Source organism: Chrysemys picta, chromosome 13 (genome assembly GCF_011386835.1).
Source record: "Chrysemys picta bellii isolate R12L10 chromosome 13, ASM1138683v2, whole genome shotgun sequence".
Lineage (NCBI taxonomy): Eukaryota > Metazoa > Chordata > Testudines > Emydidae > Chrysemys > Chrysemys picta.
In genome coordinates this window covers 33,200,262-33,224,930 of record NC_088803.1, presented here as the reverse complement: position 1 = coordinate 33,224,930, position 24,669 = coordinate 33,200,262, and the positions used below count along the sequence as shown (strand labels likewise).

The following is a 24,669-nucleotide window of genomic DNA, read 5'->3' as shown; positions in this document are numbered from 1 at the left end:
CCCTGCATTTAGTAAAATTACAGTATATTGATACAAGTAGATCAAAAATTTAGACCTGTATGAACAGCCCCTCTTCAAGGTAAGTGCTTTATTTGGGCCAATATATGGGATAAGTTATTTGGTGTGTAACTGCGAAGCTCAGAGGATTCAGTTCAGATACATTTGTGCAACATATTTTCCCCTCTTGCTTCATGTGGGCTTATACATAAAGCTGGGAGAACTGTTTGGTTAGAACTGCAAAATTAAATTAGCCTTGAGTTGAGATCAAAATCTCTCCAGCAGTGGTTGGTTAGAATTAGTGATGGTCCTGAACCCGTGTCAGATCTGAATACGCCTTAATTTTTCACCACATTCCATTAATATGAGCAGGCAGACCCTGGGTCCTAGCAAACAGCTTGCAAAAAATGTCAGTTACCCAGGAAGTGCAGTGAGAACATCACTACATAATGTCAACATTCTTCAATCCGTGGCTTAACATGACCACTTTCTTGGGATTTCTGTCAATATAAGAGAGTAGACTTACAAGGTGGTTCAGTGTATCAAAGATGGGCTCCCATTTTATTGGCAGCAGCATAGGAAAGGTAGAATAGTCAGCCTAAACACCTAAGCAGCAATATAATGCAAAGTTTCTTCCAGGTGGCTTGCAGGACTGATGTGTGAAGTGTCGCGGAAATCGAGGCATTCCCAAAAACTGCCCAGAAAGGAAGTTAAATTGGGACCACAGGCCGTCCCAGTTAAAGGCCCAATTATGCAACCCTTACTGACACTGGAAATTGCATGCACACTCTCCAGCCCTAGTAGCAGTCCCATGGAAGCCATTGGGACCACTCATGTAAGTGTTCACCAGTATATATAAGAGTTGCACAATTTGGCCCTAACTGACTTCCCCATATATACTGTTCTACATTTTACACATGAATCTGGGTCCTACGTTGCATACTATGGTGTATTTAAGGAGTTTATGTAAGCAGCAGATCTTGCAAAACATAGCACGTACTATAGAACAAGAAACAGCTCAATCTTAAGGTTGAATGATGCACATTCCAATTTCAGTCTGTTTTTAATTAACCATAAAACAATTATCAGCAAAAGAACTGCCGAAGAGATTTTCAACCAATTCTCACTATTGCAATATTTATTACCTGCGTATAGGAAAAAAAATAACCAATGTAATTGGGCTAGGTGCCACCAAACCTTTCTGTGACCCCTCACCCTACTATATCTTAAAAAGAAAAGCACCTCTTACGCCACACAAATTTCATTTTCTCCCTCTTCTACTACAACCAAAACCCCACAAAATGGCCATGATGCCCATTTCTGAACTCAACAATTTTGAAGGCACTGCCTAGATTCCACAATGAGCTCCAACTGGAAACACAGTAGTCTGAACTCACATGAACATGGGGACTTCGGGGTTGCACCAAACAGTGCCATGTATGGATTCAGCGTTTGGTAAATGCATGCAAAATGGGCAAGTCAGAGGAGCGTGAGAACAGTGCCTAGCTATTGCACTGGTAGAAATGGAACTCAAAGAACACACAGCTCTGTACAATACCCTGCAGGGATCTCTGAGGTTTGGAACTGGACAAAACCCAGATATGCAAAGCACAACTCAGGTGAAGCTGCCAAATTGGGTCTGCTCTCAGTTTAAAAACAAAAACTTGTCAGGCTATGGTCACTTTCAAATTCAAACAGATATTCCTGATTGGGTCTTTGAACTATTTGCCCAGCTCTAGATTCCACAAGAAACATGTCCCAGACTGATCAAACCTCAGATCACATCTACTGAAACCCTTGTTTAAAATGACAGCACTAGAAGAAGGTTATTACCCAGTATTTATGTAAGAATTAAGGGTCAGATGTTGGCATGCCAGAGTATATACACAGCTACCTTGATATAACGCCACCCGATATAACACGAATTTGGATATAACGCGGTAAAGCAGTGCTCCAGGGGGGCGGGGCTGCGCACTCCGATGGATCAAAGCAAGTTCAATATAACGCGGTTTCACCTATAAGTAAGAAAGAAAGATTTTATGGCTCCCGCGGACAGCATTATATCGAGGTAGAGGTGTACAATCATATGCATAGATACTGAGACTTCACATGCAAACAGGCTAATTGCACATGCAATTGTGTCTAGCCACTTCTTAGCAGTTACCAAACTTGTGTATTTAATTGCGTTAAGCACATAATTGCACATCTAACATGTGAAAGTCCAGCCCTAGGCATTTTCCATTGCAAATTATCAATATATTTTAAGTAAATATTTTTCATATTAGAAGTTTATTTATTTACTAAAACATCAACAATTGCATCCATCTATCATTTGGAAAGTTAGGATTTTTTATTCCCAAATTAATTTTCAGAAAAAACAGTGGGTGTTAAACTCATTTCTCCTCAAGCCTACATCCAGTTAGTTTCTTTGGGTATGTATGGACTTGAGCATCATGGCCGAACATCAAAAACAAATACATGGATCCAGCCAGTGGCAGCAAGACCACCTTTTTCTGAATCAGAAGGTGTAATGGATTCATCAGGCCCATGACACAGACATGGCTGTGCAAATCATGTAAGGAAATGGCCCAGTAGCCACCTGCTGTATCTGATGGACTCCTCATGCCCCAAGGCACCTTCCTGAGGCACACAAGAATCTTGCATTTTGTTTCTATTTATTCAATCTCCCTTCAGTTGAAAGGGAGCATAAAGAGCAACCATCTTGAAGCAGCAGCTTGGGTTGCCAAGCATCTCAAGCAGATTCTGGGACGGAAAAGATTTAACGTGAAAAAATTCAGGTTGGGAATGACCTTCTGCACTGATTGACTTTAGTGGAATGTAAATGATAGGCAGTAAATCAGGCAACATGCAGGTCCCTCAATGAATCACGCCATTCCCTTCAATCCCATCTAGAAGGAGAGACATAAATCCTCCCAGTTCAAGCCAGGCCATGAGCAGTCCTTCATATTTCCAATTAAAGATGTACTGTCCTTTGCCTGGCATTCAGTTGGGAGGCTGAACATTAATATGATAATCAGCAACCAAGGAGCAAACCATGGGGGCCTCATTGTCTCTGCCACCTTTGTTGCCAGGCTTCTTCCCAGCTGGAAGTGGGAAGGTTCTTTCTGGCAGGCAGATCTTGGCAGATGATGAAGACCCTCTTCATTGCAACATATTTTAATGCTGCACTGCCCACTGTGTTGCACAAATCAATGATTTGATTATCAGGGTATTCACAATGCACCCTTTGGGGCTGGAGGCAAAAACAAAACAAAACAAACGCTTTCCCAGTGTTACATATATATGCACGTGGTTCGAATGCAGCCTAATGGCTTGAATGCCCATGGGCCATTTTAAAACCATTCCTATGGCATTGCATCTGCAAGACCACCCCATAAGGGAGCTGCTTCATTCCTCCTCAGTGAAAGCACACAAGGTTACAATGGAGAGATCCACTGATGGCCTTGCCAGAGAGAGGATGTGAAGGGATAACCAGCCCAATAGGGTTGGCCAACTTTTCTGTGATCCCCACAGTAAAGGCAGCATTAGGAAAGGCCTGTGTTGTACTGGAGATCATCTGAGGAAATCCCTGTCTGACAGTGATGGTCCAGCATTTTGTGGTGTGTGATGCTTCTGTATTTTGTTACATTGTTGTATAGTTCACTAGTACAGGTGGGGGCAGAAATCTAAGGCTTTGTCTACACTGGCAATGGCACGTAGGGTACAGGCACTACATGTGTAGGCTACACACAGCTGTGAAAAGCAAGCTGCGTCCATACTGCGGTGTATAGCTACACGTGGCAGGTGAAAGGCTCTAGCTGGGAGGAGGCAAAGAAAGGCTCCGGCAGTGGGGAGTGTCCAGGAGTCTTTCCGCGAGGTGAGGAAAGGCTCTGATAGGGTGGGGGGAACCTGCTGGAGTCTTTCCCCACTGCAGCGGGACACTATGCTACTAAAAAAGTATCATAGACGGGAGAGGTACTGCTTGGGCATATAGAGACCCATGTAGGAAACATACCCTAAGGTTCAGGTGAGTATTTACTCTATTCTCCTAAGCAGGGTCTCACCATCTACACTGCAATTTATACCCATGGCAAGGGGTCATGCAGAGTATGTACTCTATCTGCTGCTGTAAGGCATGTGCAGTGTAGACACACCCTAAGAGATGCAGATGACCCAATAGCATGCTGTGTAACTAAGCAAATAGTCCAAAACCACAATGGGAAGACATTGGACCAGATTACTCCAGATCTCCCTTGGCAGAAAGGGAGATAAAAATGAAGTAGTCAGATTAATGAGCCAGATTTTACCCTCATGTACACGGGTGTAAATCCAGAGAAAGCCCAAAGAGCAGGGCAAGTCCCATCATCCTGTGTACCAGGGGAGAACAGATTGTTTAAAAATGTAATATAGGGAACTAAGAAGCAGGTCAGCTGAATGTAGAATTAGAGACTAGGAAGTTTAGCCCAGAAGGCTGAGAAAGGACATGGCTGAACTCAGGAGATACGATTCTTTCACTCTGCACCAGGGCCGGCTCTAGGCACCAGCAAAACAAGCTGGTGCTTGGGGCTGCACATTTTTAGGGGCGGCATGGCCGGTGCCAAAATGCCGCCCCTAAAAATGTGCCCCGGCTGCCCTAGCTCATCTCCGTTGCTGCCGCTCGCGCGCCGCTGCTCACCCTCCCCCTCCCAGGCTCTCAAACCTGGGAGGGAGGGGGAGATCCCAAGCGGCCGCGACGCGCGAAACAGCTGATTCGCGTGCCGCTGCTACCCCTCCCTCCCAGGTTTGAGAGCCTGGGAGGGAGGGGGAGACTCTGAGTGGCCGCGGCGCGCGCACCGCTTCTCCCCCTCCCTCCTAGGCTTGAGAGCCTGGGGGGAGGAGGCAGGGCTGGGGATTTGGGGAAGGGGCGGAGCTGAGGCGGGGCCGGGGGTGGGGTAAGAAAAAAACGGGGCAGGGGGGCAGCCAAAATTGTTTCTGCTTGGGGCGGCAAAAATCCTAGAGACAGCCCTGCTCTGCACTGACTCAGCTGTGCTTCATATCTCGCCAATGTATGGCCGTGACTTAGAGTAGAAAGGGCTTAATGCCCTGTACTTACGATTTCAGACTCTGTGGTCTAATTTTCTTTGCCAGAGAGCTTGTGGTGTCACCCTGCTCTGAGGATATTCACTGCTGTCCTTTCTGAGATCTTAAGCTAACCAGGTTCTCAGTGAAAGACATGGACCCAACCCATCAGGTGCTGTTGGGGCTCTGGCTACAGTCAGCCTTTAGGTCAGGAAAACCCATAGGACTGTAGGAAAAAGAAAAATGGTTTGGCAGGACCTAGATGCATCCTCACAACCTCCTTGTACACCCACAAAGCAGCCAGGCACAATCTGGACCTCAGGCCACAGAGGGAGTCAGTGACAGAGTCAGGAACTTTTGTTGCCAATCCCTACTACCATGTTCAACCTACTAGGCTACGAAACTCTATTTAAGAGCTCTAATAAAAGAATCTTAAATTTATTGTTTGGGTGTAACTTAAAGCCATCCTAGGAAAGATTCCCCCCCTCCCCCCCCCAAAAAAAAATCTTCCCTCAGATGAAGACTTTAGAAAAATCTCTCCTTCCTCTAGGCTGGAGAGACAACAAATGATAAACCCAAACAATTAGACTTTACATAATAAATGCAACTCAACCAAAGACAAGATATTTGGCAATAACCTCCTCATGGAATGAAGAACCTCGTCATCATATAGACTTTAGATGCATCTTCCTACCCCCATACAGAGATCTTAGATGACAATACTTTATATTTCTATAGCACCGTCCTTCTGAGGATCTCATGTTCAGATAACAAATTATTATAAATCCCGACTTTGAAAACAAACAAACAAACAAAACAGGGACAAGAGCCTCTGATACGCCCAGGCAGCTCTACACTGCTCTAGTTGCTCAAAAGACCCACCAAAGCTAGTGAATCTAGCCTCATGAGGATTCCCTGTGTACATATTCAGATGTTGCAAGGCTACAAGAGCAGCTCCAACGTCTCCCTCTTTTCAGCTCCTCCCATGCAAGGGGCATGGTCTGGGTGTCCCTACCCCACCGAGATTGCTGGCTGATATAAGAGATCTTTTGATCCAAGACTTTGATCCAAGATAGTGCAGACTGGCCCCAGGATGAGAAGACAAACATAGCCTAAAACCTACCTCTGCACCTCACCGCCCTGAGCTGCAGCTGTACACGGCTCAGCCACAGCTCAGGATCCAGCCCCAGGGCTTTTAAATCAAGCACTGACAGCACCTGCTACTGTAAACAGCAATGTTCTAGCAGGTTACAAAGCTGGCACGAAGAGAGGCATTTAATTTCAAGACTGATAACTTTCTGTTTAAGTCACACAACAAGACTAAATGATCCCTTTTAACTTGGCAGTCTTAGCTGGAGATTGGATTATAAAACTCAAATGTGTGGAATTAGGCTTGGATTCCTGTGTCCCAGACCAGCAGGCGCTGGATGTTTTGAAGAGGTGAGAGATCCGATTTCGACTAGGGGCTGGGTGCCAATCCCTATTTCTAGGCAGTACCCACTGCCAGCTCTCTTTCTCTCTCCCTCCCCCACCCCGTCTCCTGAAGCAATTTTCCTCTGGCTCCAAAAAGGGATTCGCCTTCCCTAAAAAGATGGATGGGGTGAGAATTTCTGGATCCAAAAACACTTCTTCCTACTCTCCCTCCTCCCTCGCTATTTTTAACATCTCATTTCCTCACATTATGGCAATTTACATACTTAAGCACAGCGCATTAGCGTCCAAAATATAAACAAAGTGAGATAATGCTCTGTAAAGAGCTGTATAAAAAACCCAACACAGGCAGGAGCTTTCAAAATCAGGCAGTTGTTTGAAGCAAAGCAGTTCCCCTGTATCAGCAATAGCAGGGTTTCTCAGCAACACTTTACAATAAAGCAGACTTAATGAGAGCCGAGCAGTGGCGTAATTCCTGCGGAATTGCATATTGAAAGCGACATTCATACCCAAGGAGCCCATCAGGACCAGTATTGTTAGCATGAATGCCGAAGGAATTGCAAAAATGAATTGCCGTTTTATTATCAAGTGCTTCCGATCCTCTCCATCCTGCCATCTGTGTCATCTGGAAGATGTGAAGTAGCAGAGGTCCAAACGTGGGGCATCAGAAATGCAGGTCAAGGGGAAGTCATATTGCAACCCCTCTGCCCCTTCCAAAACAAACCTACTGCAGTCAACTTTCTCTTACTCTAGAGCCAAGAATTGAGTCGGCTTGGGACTTCCCTAATTTGCTGGGGAATACTATGGACTCTATAACATTAGGCAGCCATGCAAAGGCCTATGATAGATCAGATCATACCACCGAACTGAGGCGGAGGGTTGGCAGATCATCTCACTTTCTGCAGAGCATTATATAAACATGACTCCAAATGAAAAGGGTTGATCCTTTGCTGGCTTGAGGCGCCTGCTTTTTATAACCAATATGGAGCTATATGCTTTTCTTACTGATGGGATTATAAGAGCTTCAGTAGCCATGGGCCAAAACCAAAGCCCCAGACCCAAATGCCCCCAATTTCTGAGAGGGTCCAGCATCCAAACCTGGATCCAGATCCCACGTTTTGTGACTGGTCCAAGGGCACGGGCACTCCCTTTAAGGAGCTTGAGTCTCCTCACAACTTTTCACTGCTTCATTACAACCACACTCTTATTCCTAACCTCTCCCTTCAGCTTTGTTATGGGGTTGTACCTCTGAACTGGCGCCCTTTTCCTAGGATGGGCTGAAGCAAATCACTAGATAGGAGGCTGTTTGAAATCTGAATCTGGATTTGAACCGAGTGACATGCTGGCTCCTTTTTGTCATTAAGAGCCTCCACTTTTAATATGAAATCTCATGTTGTCCCGTATATATTCTACAATAGGCCTTCTGAGCATGAGCAAGGTAGTTCTGTATGTGCTACTATTCAGAGAACAGAATAAGGGACAAGTCAACTGTTAGCCTTGGGGGGGTTTTTTTTGCAAGGCTGAAGAGGTTAAGTCCTGATGTCGTGGTGTTATGCCAACTCCATTTTGATGCGTTTTCCATGCACAGAGACCGGATTCTTTGTTCCCTTTCAATTAGGCAACAATCACAAACAAAAATCTCCTTGACACTGTGCAGTGTGTGCGCCTCCTTTGTAACAGGCTGCATTTGAACTCAACACAAAGTGGCCACTATTGCCAGCAGGGTCCTAGAAATTTCTGGGAGCTCCAGTGGACAGAAAGCAAAATCATACTTGCCATACACCTACATACACCAAATGAAGCCTCTGCAAAATTACTCTAAATTAGATCAGGATTGTTTTTCCTCTGCTTCCTTTCCTTAAAGGGACACACAATTTGCAATTAGTAAATTTTCTTTTAAAAATGAGTTAAATATAGTCTTAGGCATTACTATCTGCGCTGGACTCCCTCTGCCAGTTGCTTTCATTTTACAAACACACATTATCCTCCCCTCTGTTGCTGTGTAAAAAGCCCACTCAAACAGGGGAAACTGACAGACTGCCTGGGGAAAACAGTGAGAGTGACTCCGCACAAAGGGTAACATTTTCAAAACTGTTTGAGTGACTTAGCGTTCTAATTCCCATTTTTGAAAGCATATAAATCACTTAAGAGATTAAGAATCAGAGTCTAAATCTCCATAGGATTTGACAGCACTTCAGGTAAAATTTTTGAAAGTGTTTAAATCTCATTGTCACAAGCACACTTAAGCACCTAAATCCCATTGGTAGTTAATCTTTTAAATGAGTTAGAAGTTTTTGAAAAATGGGATTTAGGATTTCAGGTAAAATTTTCAAAAGTGCCTTATTTCAAAAGCATCTGGGTCATTTAGGAGATTAACTAGCAGAGTAAATCCCAACGGGATTTAGGACTTGTCTATATGGGAAAACTCAGGAAAGTTAATCCGAATTAATTAAAGATGTGAATTTAAAGTGGATTACTTAAACTGTATTCACCCCTATTTGAACACACTCATTCTGAATTAAAGTGGCCTTAATTTGATTTAGCAAACAACTTAAATAGTTTTAAGAGCGAGCTGGACAAATTTATGAGTGTGATTGTATGCTGGGGTTGCTTGTGATGGTAGGAGCAGGGCTCAACAGCCCTGGGGCTCACTTCTGGTTTATGGCTTATATCCCTAAAAGCTCATACTTCAGGGTTTCAGGTGGCCACCTGCAGGGGTCAAAATGGGATTTCCCCCCACACACGTATTCTGTGGGGGTAATCTCCTTCCTCTGAAGCATCGGGGATTGCCATGGCTGGAGATGGAACATTAGATGGGGAGGGCTAGGTACTTGACGGGCTGACTCTTGTTCACATGCCCAGGGTCTAACTGGATTATCACAGGTAGAATCGGGAAGGAATTTTCCCCTAGGTCAGACTGACAGTGACCTTGGGGTTTTTTTTGCCTTCCCCTGCAGCATGGGCTGATTATCTAAGTATATCTCACTTCACCATTTCCCTGCCATTGGGGGACCTCGGGCACTGGTGCACCTCAGTCCCTCCTATTCTCAGCCTGTGGCACATAAGTCTAGTTTCTCATGAGCTGTAATAGTTTCACATAATTTTGGTTGTTGAGTTTAATGTGCGGGTGCTGGGTGTTGCTGGTGGTCTGTGACATCCGTGAGGTCGGACTGAATGATCTGGCCTTAAACTCTACACGTTCCATTCTAGAAGTTGGAATGTTTATTCCTGTGTGCAGTTTGTAATATTTGTGGAATATTCTGGGATCCTGAAAGTGGTGGGGGTTACATGGAAGCCCTACAGGTAACTGTATTATTTATTTTCCCGTTACTGCTTTTGGAAGGTTTCTAGTGCACCAGAGACTTCGCAAACCTGGCCCAACCTTTAAGCTACAAGGTACTTGGGAGTTAGACAGTGCATCAGGTCCTGAAAGACATACAAGAGAGTGACCAAGGCTCTTCCACACCACACCTGCCTACAATGGCAAATCAGAAAGATTAAGATTTTCCTCTTGGCTATCCTCTTAACCCCTATAGTACCTCATGCCACATAACCCAGATGCAACTTTCTATGCATTTCATACTAGCGTTAAATACCATGGTACCTGAGCACACTTGGGGTATGTCTACGCTATGGGATTAATCCGAATTTACAGAATTCAAAGTTTGGAAACAGATTGTATAAAGTCGAATGTATGCGGCCACACTAAGCACATTAATTCGGCAGCGTGCGTCCATGTACCGGGGCTAGCGTCGATTTCCGGAGCGTTGCACTGTGGGCAGCTATCCCATAGTTCCCGCAGTCTCCTCCGCCCATTGGAATTCTTGGTTGAGATCCCAATGCCTGATGGGGCCAAAAACATTGTCGTGGGTGGTTCTGGGTACATCCTCCCCCTCTCTCCAGGGAAGCAATGGCAGACAACCGTTTCGCGCCTTTTTCCTGGGTGAACAGTGCAGATGCCATACCACGGCAAGCATGGAGCCCGATCAGCTCAAGACAGCAGTCATGAATATTGTAAACACCTCGCGCGTTATCGTGCAGTTTATGCTGAACCAGAACTTGCAAAACCAGGTGGCGAGGAGTAGGCTACGGCAGCGAAAGTGATGAGGACATGGACATGGAATTCTATCAAACCGCAGGCCCCAGCGTTTTGGAGATTATGCTGTTAATGGGGCAGGTTATAGCCGTGGAACGCTGATTCTGGGCCTGGGAAACAAGCACAGACTGGTGGGACCGCATAGTGTTGCAGGTGTGGGACGATTCCCAGTGGCTGCGAAACTTTTGCATGCATAAGGGCACTTTCATGGAACTTTGTGACTTGCTTTCCCCTGCCCCGAAGCGCCAGAATACCAGGATGAGAGCAGCCATCACAGTTGAGAAGCGAGTGGCGATAGCCCTGTGGAAGCTTGCAACGCCAGACAGCTACCAGTCAGTCGGGAATCAATTTGGAGTGGGCAAATCTACTGTGGGGGCTGCTGTGATGCAAGTAGCCAAAGCAATCGCTGAGCCGCTGCTACGAAAGGTAGTGACTCTGGGAAATGTGCAGGTCATAGTGGATGGCTTTGCTGCAATGGGATTCTCTAACTGTGGTGGGGCAATAGATGGAACCCATATCCCTATCTTGGCACCGGAGCACCAGGGTACCCAGTACATAAACCGCAAGGGGTACTTTTCAATGGTGCTGCAAGGGACGTTTCACCAACATCAACATGGGCTGGCAGGGAAGGGTTCATGACGCTCACGTCTTCAGGAACACTAATCTGTTTAAACGGATGCAGCAAGGGACTTACTTCTCGGACCAGAAAATAACCGTTGGGGATGTTGAAATGCCTATAGTTATCCTTGGGGACCCAGCCTACCCCTTAATGCCATGGCTCATGAAGCCATACACAGGCAGCTTGGACAGGAGTCAGGAGCTGTTCAACTACAGGCTGAACAAGTGCAGAATGGTGGTAGAATGTGCATTTGGACCTTTAAAAGGTCACTGGCACTCGTTACTGACTCGGTCAGACCTCAGCCAGACCAATATCCCCATTGTTATTGTTGCTTGCTGTGTGCTCCACAATCTCTGTGAGAGTAAGGGGGAGACCCTTATGGTGGGGTGGGAGTCTGAGGCAAATCGCCTGGCTGCTGATTATGCGCAGCCAGACACCAGGGCAATTAGAAGATCACATCAGGAAGCGCTGCGCATCAGAGAAGTTTTGAAAACCAGTTTCATGACTGGCCAGGCTACGGTGTGAAAGTTCTGTTTGTTGAAAACCCGCCCCCTTGATTGACTCATTCCCTGTAAGCAAACCACCCTCCCCCCTTAAATCACAGCTTGCTTTTAAAGGAAATAAAGTCACTATCGTTTAAAAATCATGTATTCTTTATTAATTGATTATACACATAGGGAGAGAACCGACAAGGTAGCCCGGGTGGGGTTTGGGAGGAGGATAGGAGGGAAGTAAAAGGCCACTGAAAAAATTCAATATAATGACAGCCTTTTGGTTGGGCTGTCCACTGGGGTGGACTGGGAGGGCACACGGAGCCTCCACCCACCCACCCCCCTCGCATTCTTACACGTCTGGGTGAGGATATGGAACATGGTGAGGGGGGAGGGAGGTTATACAGCGGCTGCAGCGGCAGTCTGTTATCCTGCTGCCGTTCCTGAAGCTCCACCAGACGCCGGAGCATGTCCGTTTGATCATGCAGCAGCCCCAGCGTTGCAGCCTGCCACCTCTCATCTCGAGCGTCCCTCATGACCTCACGTTCACTGGCATCTTTCCTGTACTTAGATACCGTGTCCTTCCACTCATTCAAATGAGCTCTTTCATTGCGGGTGCATTCCATTATTTCCAAGAACATCTCGTCTCGTGTCCTCTTTCTCCACCGCCTTATCTGAGATAGCCTTCGGGACGGAGGAGGGAGGCTTGAAAAATTTGCAGCTGCTGGAGGGATGGAAAAAAGGAGAGAAGTTTTTAAAAAGATACATTTTACAGAACTATGCTTATACTCTTTCACAGTGAACAACACTATTCACATTACATAGCACATGTGATTTCAGTACAAGGTCGCATTTTGCATCTTAATATTGAGTGCCTGTGGCTTTGGTGTTAGAGATCACAGACGCAGGTCTGGGCAACAGAATTCGGCTTGCATGCGGCCATGGTAAGCCATTGTCTTTCGGCTTCTGCGCCCTCCTTTCCCACATATCAAGCAAAGCCCGTTGACTGCTGCGGTTTTCCTGTTAACCTTCAGCAGCAGAAAACAAACTAACCCCCCCCCCATCCAATTCTCTGGGATGATCGCTTTATCCCTCCCGCCACCACGTGGCTGGTATCAGGGAAGATCCCTGCTAGCCAAACGCGAAAAGCTCAGCGCCAATTCCCGACCCCCCCGCGCTTGGCTAACTGCAGGGAAGGATTTCTTTTCAGACACAGGCAAACAGCCCAGTAGGAACGGCCACCTCTGTCCCCTTAATTCAATTCCCGCATTTCAACCAGGTTACCATGAGCGATATCACTCTCCTGAGGATTACACAGCAAGATAAAGAACGGATGTTGCTTGAATGCCAGCAAACACCGGGACCATACGCTGCCAGGCTTTGTCATGCAATGATACCAGATTACTTGCTATTAGCATGGCATGGTCAAGTGTCCTACCATGGAGGATGGAATAAGGCTGCACTGCCCAGAAACCTTCTGCAAAGGCTTTTGGAGTACCTCCAGGAGAGCTTCATGGAGATGTCCCTGGAGGATTTCCGCTCCATCCCAAGACACGTTAACAGACTTTTCCAGTAACTGTACTGCCCACGAATGCATCCCAAGTCCTCAGGGCAAATTAATCATTAAAAAACGCTTGCTTTTAAACCATGTTTTATATTTTAAAAGGTAAACTCACCTGAGGTCCCTTCCATGGGGTCATGGTCTTGGGTACTGGCTTGGGAGGGTACTTCAGTCAGGCTGAGAAAAAGATCCTGGCTGTTGGGGAGAACGGAGTGCTGTGTGCTCTCCGCAAGCTCGTCCTCCTCCTCTTCCCCGTCTGCAGAATCCTCAGGTGTGGCTGATGAGATTACTCCCGCCTTGGAATCCACGGTCAGAGGTGGGGTAGTGGTGGCGGCCCCCCCAGAATCGCATGCAGCTCAGCGTAGAAGCAGCATGTCTGCGGCTCTGACCCAGAGGGACCGTTTGCCTCCTTTGTTTTCTGATAGGCTTGTCTAAGCTCCTTGACTTTCACGCGGCACTGCTCTGAGTCCCTATTGTGGCCTCTCTCCATCATGCCCTTGGAGATTTTTTCAAAAGTTTTGGCATTTCGTCTTTTCGAACGAAGTTCTGCTAGCACTGAATCCTCTCTACATATAGCGATCAGATCCAGTACCTCCCGTACGGTCCATGCTGGTGCTCTTTTTCAATTATTGGCCTGCATGATTACCTGTGCTGATGAGCTCTCTGTGGTCACCTGTGCTCTCCTGTGCCGGGCAAACAGGAAATAAAATTCAAATGTTCACGGGGCTTTTCCTGTCTACCTGGCCAGTGCATCCGAGTTCAGATTGCTGTCCAGAGCGGTCACAATGGTGCACTGTGGGATAGCTCCCGGAGGTCAATACAATCGAATTGCAGCCACACTAGCCCTAATTCGAAATGACAATATCGATTTCAGCACTACTCTGCTCGTCGGGGTGGAGTACAGAAATCGATTTTAAGAGCCCATTATTTCGAAATAAATGGCTTCGTTGTGTGGACGGGTGCAGGTTAATTCGATTTAACGCTGCTAAATTCAACTTAAACTCATAGTGTAGACCAGGCCTTGGTTCCCCATAACACTGAAAAAAAATTATATCTAATACTATGTTGTCCATAATTTTCCACAGGTTCACAACTTATCACCCAACTGTTCCTCTTCCACTCTTATTCCTCTCATCCAGTGGCTGTCAAGTCACAGAGATCCTCAAACTTTTATTCCAGCTGTCCCCGAGCAATGCCTTTGATCCACCAGCGCTTCAGTAATACATTAGCCTTCTAGGGATTTAAGTCACATAAATATAAAAAGTGTTCCCAAGATTAGGCTACAGATCATGTAATGTTTTCCATCCATTGATCCCAAAGCACTACATGCAAAGGTAGGGACAACAATGATGTGCTCTTCCATTTGAAATATGAGTAAACTGAAGCACAGAGGTGAAGTGACTTGACAAAGGTCACAACGCCAAGTAGTGATGGAGGCAAGACAAGAAATTAAGTTCCCTGACTTATATCCCCTGGCCTTTTTCCACTAGACAGCAGTTATCTCTGTGAACAATATCAGTTTATCTAACTGGCCACATATTTCAACAGCAACCCAGAATTGAGCCAAACAATACAGACTGCGGCTAGCTAAAAATGGACCAACCCTGATAATTACTCACACATCTGAGGTTCTTCTCCGGACAGATTCAAACTCCTTCATTTGGATGCAATTTCTTTGCAGCCATATGGTCCCCAGTCTTGCGTCTAAGGTTCATATATCTCAGATGGTAATGAATACCACGTGATTGCTGCACAAGTGAGAGGATGGATGTTTATGGGGCAGTGACAGCATAATACGACATAACAGAAGAAACAATATTATGGGGGTTTAGTTTAGGATTCGTTCGTTTACAGTGCTATAAAAACGAATGAGAATTTAAATGTTTCCAGATTCACCAAAATAATTATTCAAACCAAGTTCTTAGGTCTGGCTTTCCTGTACATCAGTGTGAACCAGGAGGAACGCCACTGAAGTTAGACCCTATTGTCTGCAGCCACAATGATGTGCGATGGTTTTATCAAAAAGCTACTCGAAAGGCTTGATCAAGACCCCATAAAAAAAATAAAATCAAGGGAATCTTTCCATTGTCTTCAATGGGCTTTGGAATAGACCTCACGTGAATAAGAGATCCTGAATTTAAATTTATGATCTAATGGAAAATGCTGTCCAGATTCCAGGTGTTTAAGACGTCTCCGCTACAGGATAGAGCCTCCAATTCAGCAAAGCATTTACACACAAGTTTAACATTAAAATTGCTGAATTGGGACCCAGGATAGTAAAGAAAAACATGTAATCACTATTTTGGAAGGACCCACTTAAATAAAAGGCCCAGTCCTGGTTCCATTGAAGGCAATGCTCAAAGCCTCTTCTAGTCCAACCCATATTCCCAGAGCTGTGTGTATTTCCCAGCTGGCATCATTAAATGATACACAGATAAATAAACATGAAGCTGCTACATTCACTTCTGCTTCATTACAAAACACAGGAGAAAAATTATTTCAACAAACAGAAGAATTAATGGGCTGGTACTGCAACACTTCCCATAGCAGTAGTCCCATCGACTTCAGTGGGGGGAAAAAAATCACAGGCATGAAGACTGCCAGAGTGGGCCCAGATATGGCAGAAGGATTTTTTTTTTTTTGCTTGATAATTTAGAGGGGAGAAGAAAGCAATATGTTTTTGAACTAGCTTTTCTTTCAGACATTAATTGAGTGTTATGTTTATGGCACACAGAGAAGTTAGATTAAAAAAGACACGGTTGCAGTAAGGTTGTAGCATAACACTACTTTATTTCTTAGAATTCAGAATGATAACACATAAGAACCAAAAAACAGAGAGACACAAAACAGGCTGCTCCTTAAAAAGCAGAGAGGCACAGTTCAAGCCACCTTACGTTAGGCTGGCTGGCTGCAGACTGACTCCTCTTATTGCAGGATTTCTTACAGAGCCCCTGACTGCAAGAAGAACAAAGAAACCCCATATAAATTAAAGTGATAGCCTACAATTCCAACAGTTTTCAAATACACCACAAGTTCCCTCCCTGCGTTTGTAAATGTGGAGGGAGGTTAACCCAGGCTGTGGCTTCTGGAACTTAACCATTTAAACTTATAAACACATTTTTAATGTGGCTTTTCCCTCTTCCTATAAAAATGGCTGGAGTGTACTTTTTGGGTCCATATAGAGTGTCTTGGCTTGGATCATATGGGGAAATTCATAGATGGCCCGACTGCCCATAGTTATTTAGAAAACAAAAAGGAGCATCTCACAAATCTTAGAAATTCTGCTTTTCAAAGATACCTTTGTCTTTGGGGGTGGGGGGGAAATCAGCCAACTTAAAGAAATGTCTGATATTTTAAAAAGCTTTGGTTACGGCACCTGGGGGAGCTGAATAAAACAAAGGTAATTCAGAGATACTTCATAGGTTTGTGATCTAACTCAGCTTGATTGTTCTTGTCTATGATTTCATATATCCCTTCTTGCAGGGATTTCAAAGGAAATTTTGGTACTTGAAACTCTGATCTCAGCTTCTGTATATGCAGCAAATTTTAAACCACAATGTATACAAATACAGCTCTAGTGAGTCAATAAGACCAGTCTGGTGTGTGGGTCAGTTAGTCAGGGTCAAGATGTATGCAGTGTTATTGTAGCTGTGTCAGTCCCAGGATATTAGAGAGACAACACTTGGGTGAGGTAATCTCTTTTACTGGACCAACTTCTGTTGGTGAGAGACAAGCTTTCAAACTACACAGAGCTCTTCCTCAGACCTGAAGCTTGTCTCTCACCAACAGAAGTTGGTCCAATAAAAGACACTACACCTCACCCACCTACAGTCAGGATGTGCATCTGTGCAAGCCTGCTCACCAACATTCGTGTAATGGCCCAAAGCACTCAGTCAGATGTATTTTAGTCCTTGAGTTTATATGGCACCTTAATTTTAAAAATCACATTTAAAAAACAACAATTTTCAGGGATTCTAGCCATCATAGCTTTCCACTCTGGAAGATAATGCAGAGTAGAAGGTATAACAGAAGCTAACAGACAGAGGTGTAGTCTTGTACCCTAGCCACAGGAACTCCTGGGCTCTTTTGCCACATCTGATACTGACCTCCCATTTGAACCACTGGCAAGTCACCTGGGGACAGATCCAAATCCTGCTGAAGTGAATAGGGAAACTCTTTTTTCTTGGGCCCTTAATCTCTCTGGCTAAAATGTTCAGAAGTGCCTAAGGGCCAAATTTTTAAAGGTATTTAGGCACCTGGAGATGCAGATAGGTGTCTAACACCCATCGAAATCAATCAGAGTTAGGTACATCTTTTGGTGCCTAACTACCTTTGAAAATCTATCCCTAAGTGACGTAGTAGCCTAAGACTCATTTTCAAATATGACTTAGGCTCTTAAGAGCCTAAGGCCCACTGATTTTCAGTGAGACAAGATCCTAAGTCACTTCAGCACTGTTAAAAATGTTACCTTTTGTGCCTCAATTTTCCCACTATTACCATTATCACCACCTGTTCACCTTGGGTAGCAAGAGGATTGATCAGCTGTTATCTGAACATGACAAACGTTACAGTTTAACAGCACTGGGGGAACAGTTATAAAATCTTTTTTCTGTCTGGAATAAGTTACAAATTCTCTGGTAAAAACAGTCTAACTTGTCAATTGAACAGATTTGACACAGAATCAATGTGGTACATTAAACAGGGCCCCACTATCATTCCACACATATAAAGTCACTCTCCAGAGTAAAAATGTGACATTATTTTATCAATCATCAGGGCCAAATCCAGCTGTTGGGTGAGTGAGTGCAATTCCACAGATGTTCAATCAATGGAGATTTATTCCAGTGATTTAGGCACAGGCCTGGGAATGAAGAACTCCCAAATTCCAATCCTAACCCTGATACTGGTTCCCCTCTGTGGCCTTGAGCAACTCGACCTTTTCCAACTCAGTTTTCCTATCTATGTACCTGGGACCACATTCGACTATGGCTCCTGAAAGGGTGGTAGTTAAGATTCAGGTAAGCAGTAGGTGGATTTAAGTGTTTGAAGGTGCAGTGATGTGTCCATATGCAGGATTTGAACCTTATGAATTAATGCTAGCAGACAGCTTTGAAAACATAAAGTGTTGTGTCATTGTTAGGTATAACATTCCATGGTGCTGCACAGACTTATTTTAGGGCTGATTTCTGGCCGTCTGCATCCAAAGTCATGTTACTATAGTTACATAAATAATTCCATTTCCTGTATTTATTTTATATATAAATTAAATAAATACATATTCTTATTTATGTGAATTATTAAGTTTTTGGTCCTTGAGTCGCCTATTTCTGTGACTTCATTCTGCCTCGTATGATTATGTTGACAAAATCTTATTTTGGTTTTTCTTTTCCTGCTTTTGAAATACAGTCAGACACTGTTGTGTGTGATGGGCTTTCAGAAGAGATGTTTTTCAGCAAGGAGAGTAGGGGTGGCTTCTCTCCATTTTTCAGGCTTCCTGAACTGGCTTCTCATCCAGATCTTAGATGAATGATGACCTGTTTTGAGCCACAGAGCCAGTTTAGACACTTGTACAGTTTCCCTAGGAACTGGTGCAGTGCCAAACTGATTTCAACTACTGAGGGAAATCGCTATACTTCAGGGTCAGAAGCTTTAATATCCTTGAGCCCATAACATAATAGCATTGTTCTCGGTTTGTTAGATGGTGCATAGGATGCATTACACTGATATTTAAACCAGCATGGAACTGGCCAGCTTTCATTCTATTTAAACTTTCTCTTAGAACATGAGCCTACTCCTGCTTCCATTGAAGTCAATGGGTGTTTTCCTAGAGATTACGGTCAGCGCAGAATTAAACCCGATGTCAAATATATCCAAAGAGACTGATTTATCACAAAGTAGTAGCCATTAAAAATTGGTCATCTATGGCTTCGCTATGAATGACTTTACCATGGTAACCTCCATTACTGTATACTTGGCCTAAGTTTTCAACAGGCCTCCTTATTTTCACTTCAAGCCCTGCAAGCCCATTCCATGCACACCATACACAAAACAGGGAATTGCTAGATCTGGCTGAAAACTAGAATTTCCTGTTTCATGTTAAGTTCCAACATTTAAGAAAATCAAAGTCATTGTGAAATGTAACAAAAACTGAAAATTTGGAATTTTCAGCAGAATGGGAATTCCAAAATTTTTTGCAACCTTTTGAGAACGTTTCCAAGAGGCCCCGAGCTGCCCAGGGCCCAGCAAACTACCAAGGAGTCAGACCAAGCTACCAAGGAGCCTGGAAGCCGATACCTGCCTGGTTTCTGTCAGATTTTCATCAAAATAGACATTCCCACATAATGTTTCGATTTCAACAACTTAGCATTTTCAGACAGAACAATGTTTCATTGAAATTTCCCAACCAGCTCTAGTAATTACACATAGTACAAATAAAACAGTTGGTTTAGCATTGGTATTGCACTCACTAGGGGCTCCAAGAAATTTTGCACACGATATGGACAACTGAACTGCACTCACCGTGCAGGGATGGCTCAGCTCGTCCCAAGAGGCAGGGACAGGTTCCTTGCTCCAGACACTGCAACCTGACACATGGGGTCACAGTGTCACTCAGGTTTGGCCCAGCCGCCCCTCCAGCATGATGGAGGAGTGGCTGGGCCAAATTTCAGTGAGTGGCATTGTGACCCAGCAAGCTGGATCACAGCACCAATCAGGTTTGGCCGAGCAACCCCTTCATGGAGAGACCACTGGGCCAAACCAGAGTGGTGCAGCAAATCTCCACACACCAAGTCATAATGCCACTCAGTTTGGGAGCCCTCTCCAAATGAGGGCCTGGGGCAAACTGTCCCTCCCCCTACCCCATGGCCCTGCCTCCCAACTGGCACTCCTATCCTCCAGCTGGTGCCCCGCCAATGGCATAACATGAGTACGGCTGTGCCACACAAAACACTGAAATAAAGGTATACCATGCTGACAAAAGCTTCTAATGCTAATTTGTGTGTGCAATTTACCCACCTTTACATTCAAAATACAGGTATTGTACATCAACGCATTTTTTGATGGTGTGGTTAGAGAAATTCACTGAAAGTTCCCCTTTATGTAAAAGGCCACACAGACTAACAAGGGTCTATATTCTGTGTATGCATTGGCAACTCCCATATGGGCTAAAGGGCAGGGCCGGCTCCAGGCACCAGCTAAGGAAGCAGGTGCTTGGGGCGGCCAATACAAAGGGGCGGCACTCCGTCCGCCCTTGGGGCAGCATGTCAGGGTCTTCGGCGGGAATTCGGCGGCTGGTCCCTCAGTCCCTCTCTTCCTCTTTGAGCTGCCGCCGAAGAGGAAGAGAGGGAGTGAAGGACCCGCCGCCGAAGAATGGAGCAGCGCGATTGAGCTGCGATTGAGCTGCCACTGAAATGCCACCGATCGGCTTTTTCATTTATTTATTTATTTTTGGCTGCTTGGGGTGGCAGAAAACCTGGAGCCGGCCGTGCTAAAGGGTTAAAGGTTTTCATACAATGTCCATCACAGTAGTATCAGGGTACCTTGCAGAATGGGAGAGTGTAAATATTAAGGCATTCCACTCCTCCAGTCAGCAGCATTTGGATGTTGTTTATTTATACAAATTCGGCCTAGATTTTTCAGGATTGACTAGTAATTGTGAGCATCACTACTCTTCAGTGCACACGTGGCGATGCCTTGACGGGACCTCCTTTTCAAATGAAGGATGCTCAGTAATTTCTGAAAAAAATCAGGCCTCTTAAGAGAGTTTCAAGTTGGGCACCCAGAAATCCCTAATTTTGAAAATATTGGCTATACATTTTTAATTTTAATTTAATTTTTAATTATCTATAGGATAGGGCAGTAAGACATAATTTGGTCACCATCAGGCTGTCAATGGACAGAATGAGTTGGAAGATGTCTTAGTGCATGTTTTCTCCCTACAGTCACTTGGATTTGGATATTTTTCCTTGGGCCTTTGTTGGACTTAATGAAAGGGCAGATACTTGGTCAGGTGTATATTTGATTAGATTTTAAAAAAAAAGCCACCCTGATCTCTAGCTGAATCTAAAAAGAAGCCAGATTTTTAACATATTTGAGGGGATTGTCACATCACCTGCATATAGGCCAAATAGGCTTTATGCCAGTAAAGTATGTGGTGTTTGAGATATGTGGAACCCATCCCCCGGCCACTGTACTAAGTTGGGGAGAGGATGGATTACATGAATGTTTCTTACTTTATCTGTTATTCCAGCCTATGGACTGCAGTAGAGATCACACTTTCTCCACCACTTAGCTAGAGTGTTAGGGCCACAAGGATTCTGCCACCGTATACCTATGGTCCTATGCAGTCTTCCCTTGCCCAGTCCTAAATGTCATCCTCCATCATGCACAGAGGGGATGAAGATGCCCTTACATGGCAGCTTCTTCCACTCCTCTCTGTGAGTAGCTTTGGCACACAGCCATATAACACAAGCTGAATTCTATGGTTCACATTTTTTTCCCTGACACCATAAACTGATCCTGATTAACTTGAAATCTGGCCCAAAACCTTTGTAACCTTGACTAGAAATTGGATTCAAATAATGATATGAAAATTGTACATGGCTGTAAATAGTTCTATGGTGGTTAGTAAAGGGGCTTCAGATTTTCACATTGTAATTCTTTTTCTGGTACCAATAAGAAAGGAGCCCCAGCTATGTCCATTGAAAACACTGCCCTTCTTCACTGGCAAGATTTTCCCCCCTCCACTAATCAATATATTTAATAAATAATATTTCCATTGATTTCGTTACTTATGATACGCAGATTAATAGAAGCAACAAAGAGTCCTGTGGCACCTTACAGACTAACAGATGTATTGGAGCATAGGCTTTCGTGGGTGAATACATCTGACGAAGTGGGCATTCACCCACGAAAGCTTATGCTCCAATACGTCTGTTAGTCTATAAGGTGCCACAGGACTCTTTGTCGCTTTTTACAGATCCAGACTAACACGGCTACCCCTCTGATACAGTTCAATAGAAGGTTACTGCATGATAACTTCCCATTGCTATTGCAATCCTCTTTACTTAATAAATGTTGGGTTTTTTTTAGGAATGTTTGTGTTGTGGACCAGATCACAAAAAGGCCAGCAAAGCAGACTTCCATTGGGAAACTCTGACCTAAACCAAAACCAAAAAACAAACACATATACACCAAGCAGTGGTGCTTTCAATCATTTCCAGAATTATGTGTTTTCATTCAAGTGCTTTTTTCTTTTCTTTTTCTGCGGTGAAAAATTGGATCCAAATGCAACCAAAAATATCATCAATACTTTTAGTATTTATATGCAAACAGCTGTAGTCAAGTGATGTGATATTCCGCCCCCACCTTGAAGAGCAATGGGAACAACTTGGGGTATCCTCATTTCTCTCCACTAGGGAAATATGCACCAGTGTTACTAGAACAATACTGTGTAAACCCCTAATTTAGACACGGCACCAATGCAATTTTCACTGTGGTAACCAATTGTGGTAGGTCAGACTGGTTCAAACTCTGTTTTACTTCTGTGCATAGCATCTATTCTAGGGTTTGGACCCATGTGACTACATCAGTAAAGACTAGTACAGACAAGAGCCTAAGAGAAAAAACAAAACAGAAACAAAAAACAGATGCCAATTTTGTAGCGGGATCTTCTAGCACCGAGCCCTATTAACTTCTGTTGGATTCCTTACAGAATTAACAGCGGCAGAATCTGGCCTTTAAGCACCTTGTGAGCATCATGGAAGAAGTGATACAAATAAAAGCAAACATTCCATTTGGAACAACAATACGAGGTGTCCATTCCAACGATAGCCTCAGGGACATTACTGGGTGGAATAAAATATGACAGCTGAGGCTAAATTCAACACCTTCAGACAATTGTTTTTATTATTCCATTTCTGAAAAAAAAATAGCAGGGAAATGCACATTAATTGACAACATCCTACAGTATGGCATCCAGATACACACAGAGCTTGGGGTTGATCCACATAGAAGGTTTTAATTATTCATGATTTAGTTTGTTAATGGCAATGACAAAAGATAAACAATAACCCAGTACTGATTGCTTATTTCAGAGAGATCAGTGGGAGTGCAAGTGTTTCTCCTGTCCTCTCTTCCTGCCTCCAAGTACAGATGTTAACACTACATCCCTGCAATCACAAGTGTTTAAGAAACCCTCAAATGGTAGAAACTAAGGAAAGGCAAAGTTAAGGTAGTTTGGGTACCTTGTTTGAGAAGTACAACCTTAGCTTTGCAGTTCCTGGGTTTCTAAAAGCCAAAGTTTCCCTTTTTTTAAAAAAAGCTTATGTTCTCATAAAGTAATATACACTAAAGTCACTGACATGCCTGCCTACAACCTTAACTTTACTGCAATGCATTTTTTTTTTTGGACGGGGCATCCAAAATTAAACTGAGAAAGCACTAAGAAATGCATTGTAAAAGGAATACTCCTTTACTCAGAGGGTCTGGATGAACGAATGGGTCTTTTCCATCTCCAACTTCAAGAGTAAGAAATATTAACATTGTGGTGAAACGGACCGAGGGAAAAAGAAAAGAAGTAGCAAAGGATGGGAGGTGCTGAAACCTTTTAATGTTTATCAATGTACCATGTGCTCCACAAAATCAGCACATTGTTAAGATGGATTTGAAAAACTCATGTCAGCTGGAAAAGGCTTCTGGGAATACCATCTGACCATGCTTTCCTGAAGGTAACTTGCTCATGTACTACAGAATCTCTAAAGACCATGAATGCGAACACATACTTTTCAGTGACCTCCACTGTCCTTGTCAACCCACATGTGATATTTATGCATGTGAGACGCAAATCTGAAGCCCTTCTCAAGCTCACATTCATCATTAGCCCATCACATGCTGCCTAGACCATATATCTCCACCTGCATGCTTGCTAATCTTTGACTATTAAACAGGAATAAGACAGAAATTTTATTTCAAGGCCCTGTCACTCAACTATTTAAGTGTATTTAGCAGTCAGCTCCTTTCATATGAGATCTATGCATAACCTTCAAATAGGACTTGTTTCATTCACTTATTACTACTGCTTAGCGATAGCATTTCCAAGACAGATTCTCAGCTTGTGTACGTCAGCATAGCTCTGAGGACTTCAGTGGAGCCATGCCAATTTATACCAGCTGACAATCTCGTCACACAGCTTCAAGGCACTATACACACATTAATTAAGCCTCACAACAAACCTTCAAGGTTAAGCGAAACAGGAAACCAGAGGCAGAACTGCAATTACAACTCAGGAACGCCTAGCCCCCAATCCCATGCTCAGTCCAATAGACTCTGCTCCTCTCCAGAGGCCAAATGCCAAGGTTCTTAGTTATGCTCAGCCCTTAGGCAGAGCCCCACTGACATCAACAGGAGTTTGCTCCAG

General features: G+C 44.2%; 1 long non-coding RNA gene across 3 annotated transcripts in view; it reads right to left on the bottom strand.

Annotated features, from left to right (window-relative positions):
- The window catches only part of LOC122174506 (uncharacterized), a 172,183-nt gene that overhangs the window by 121,917 nt on the left and 25,597 nt on the right, over positions 1-24,669 (bottom strand). Inside the window, exon 4 of one of the 3 annotated variants that reach the window (XR_010592249.1) lies at positions 16,071-16,208. The exons of the other annotated variants lie outside the window; for them this stretch is intronic. This is a non-coding gene — a long non-coding RNA (uncharacterized LOC122174506). Of the gene's footprint in view, positions 1-16,070; positions 16,209-24,669 lie in introns of those variants that run through there. 3 annotated transcript variants of the gene reach the window in all.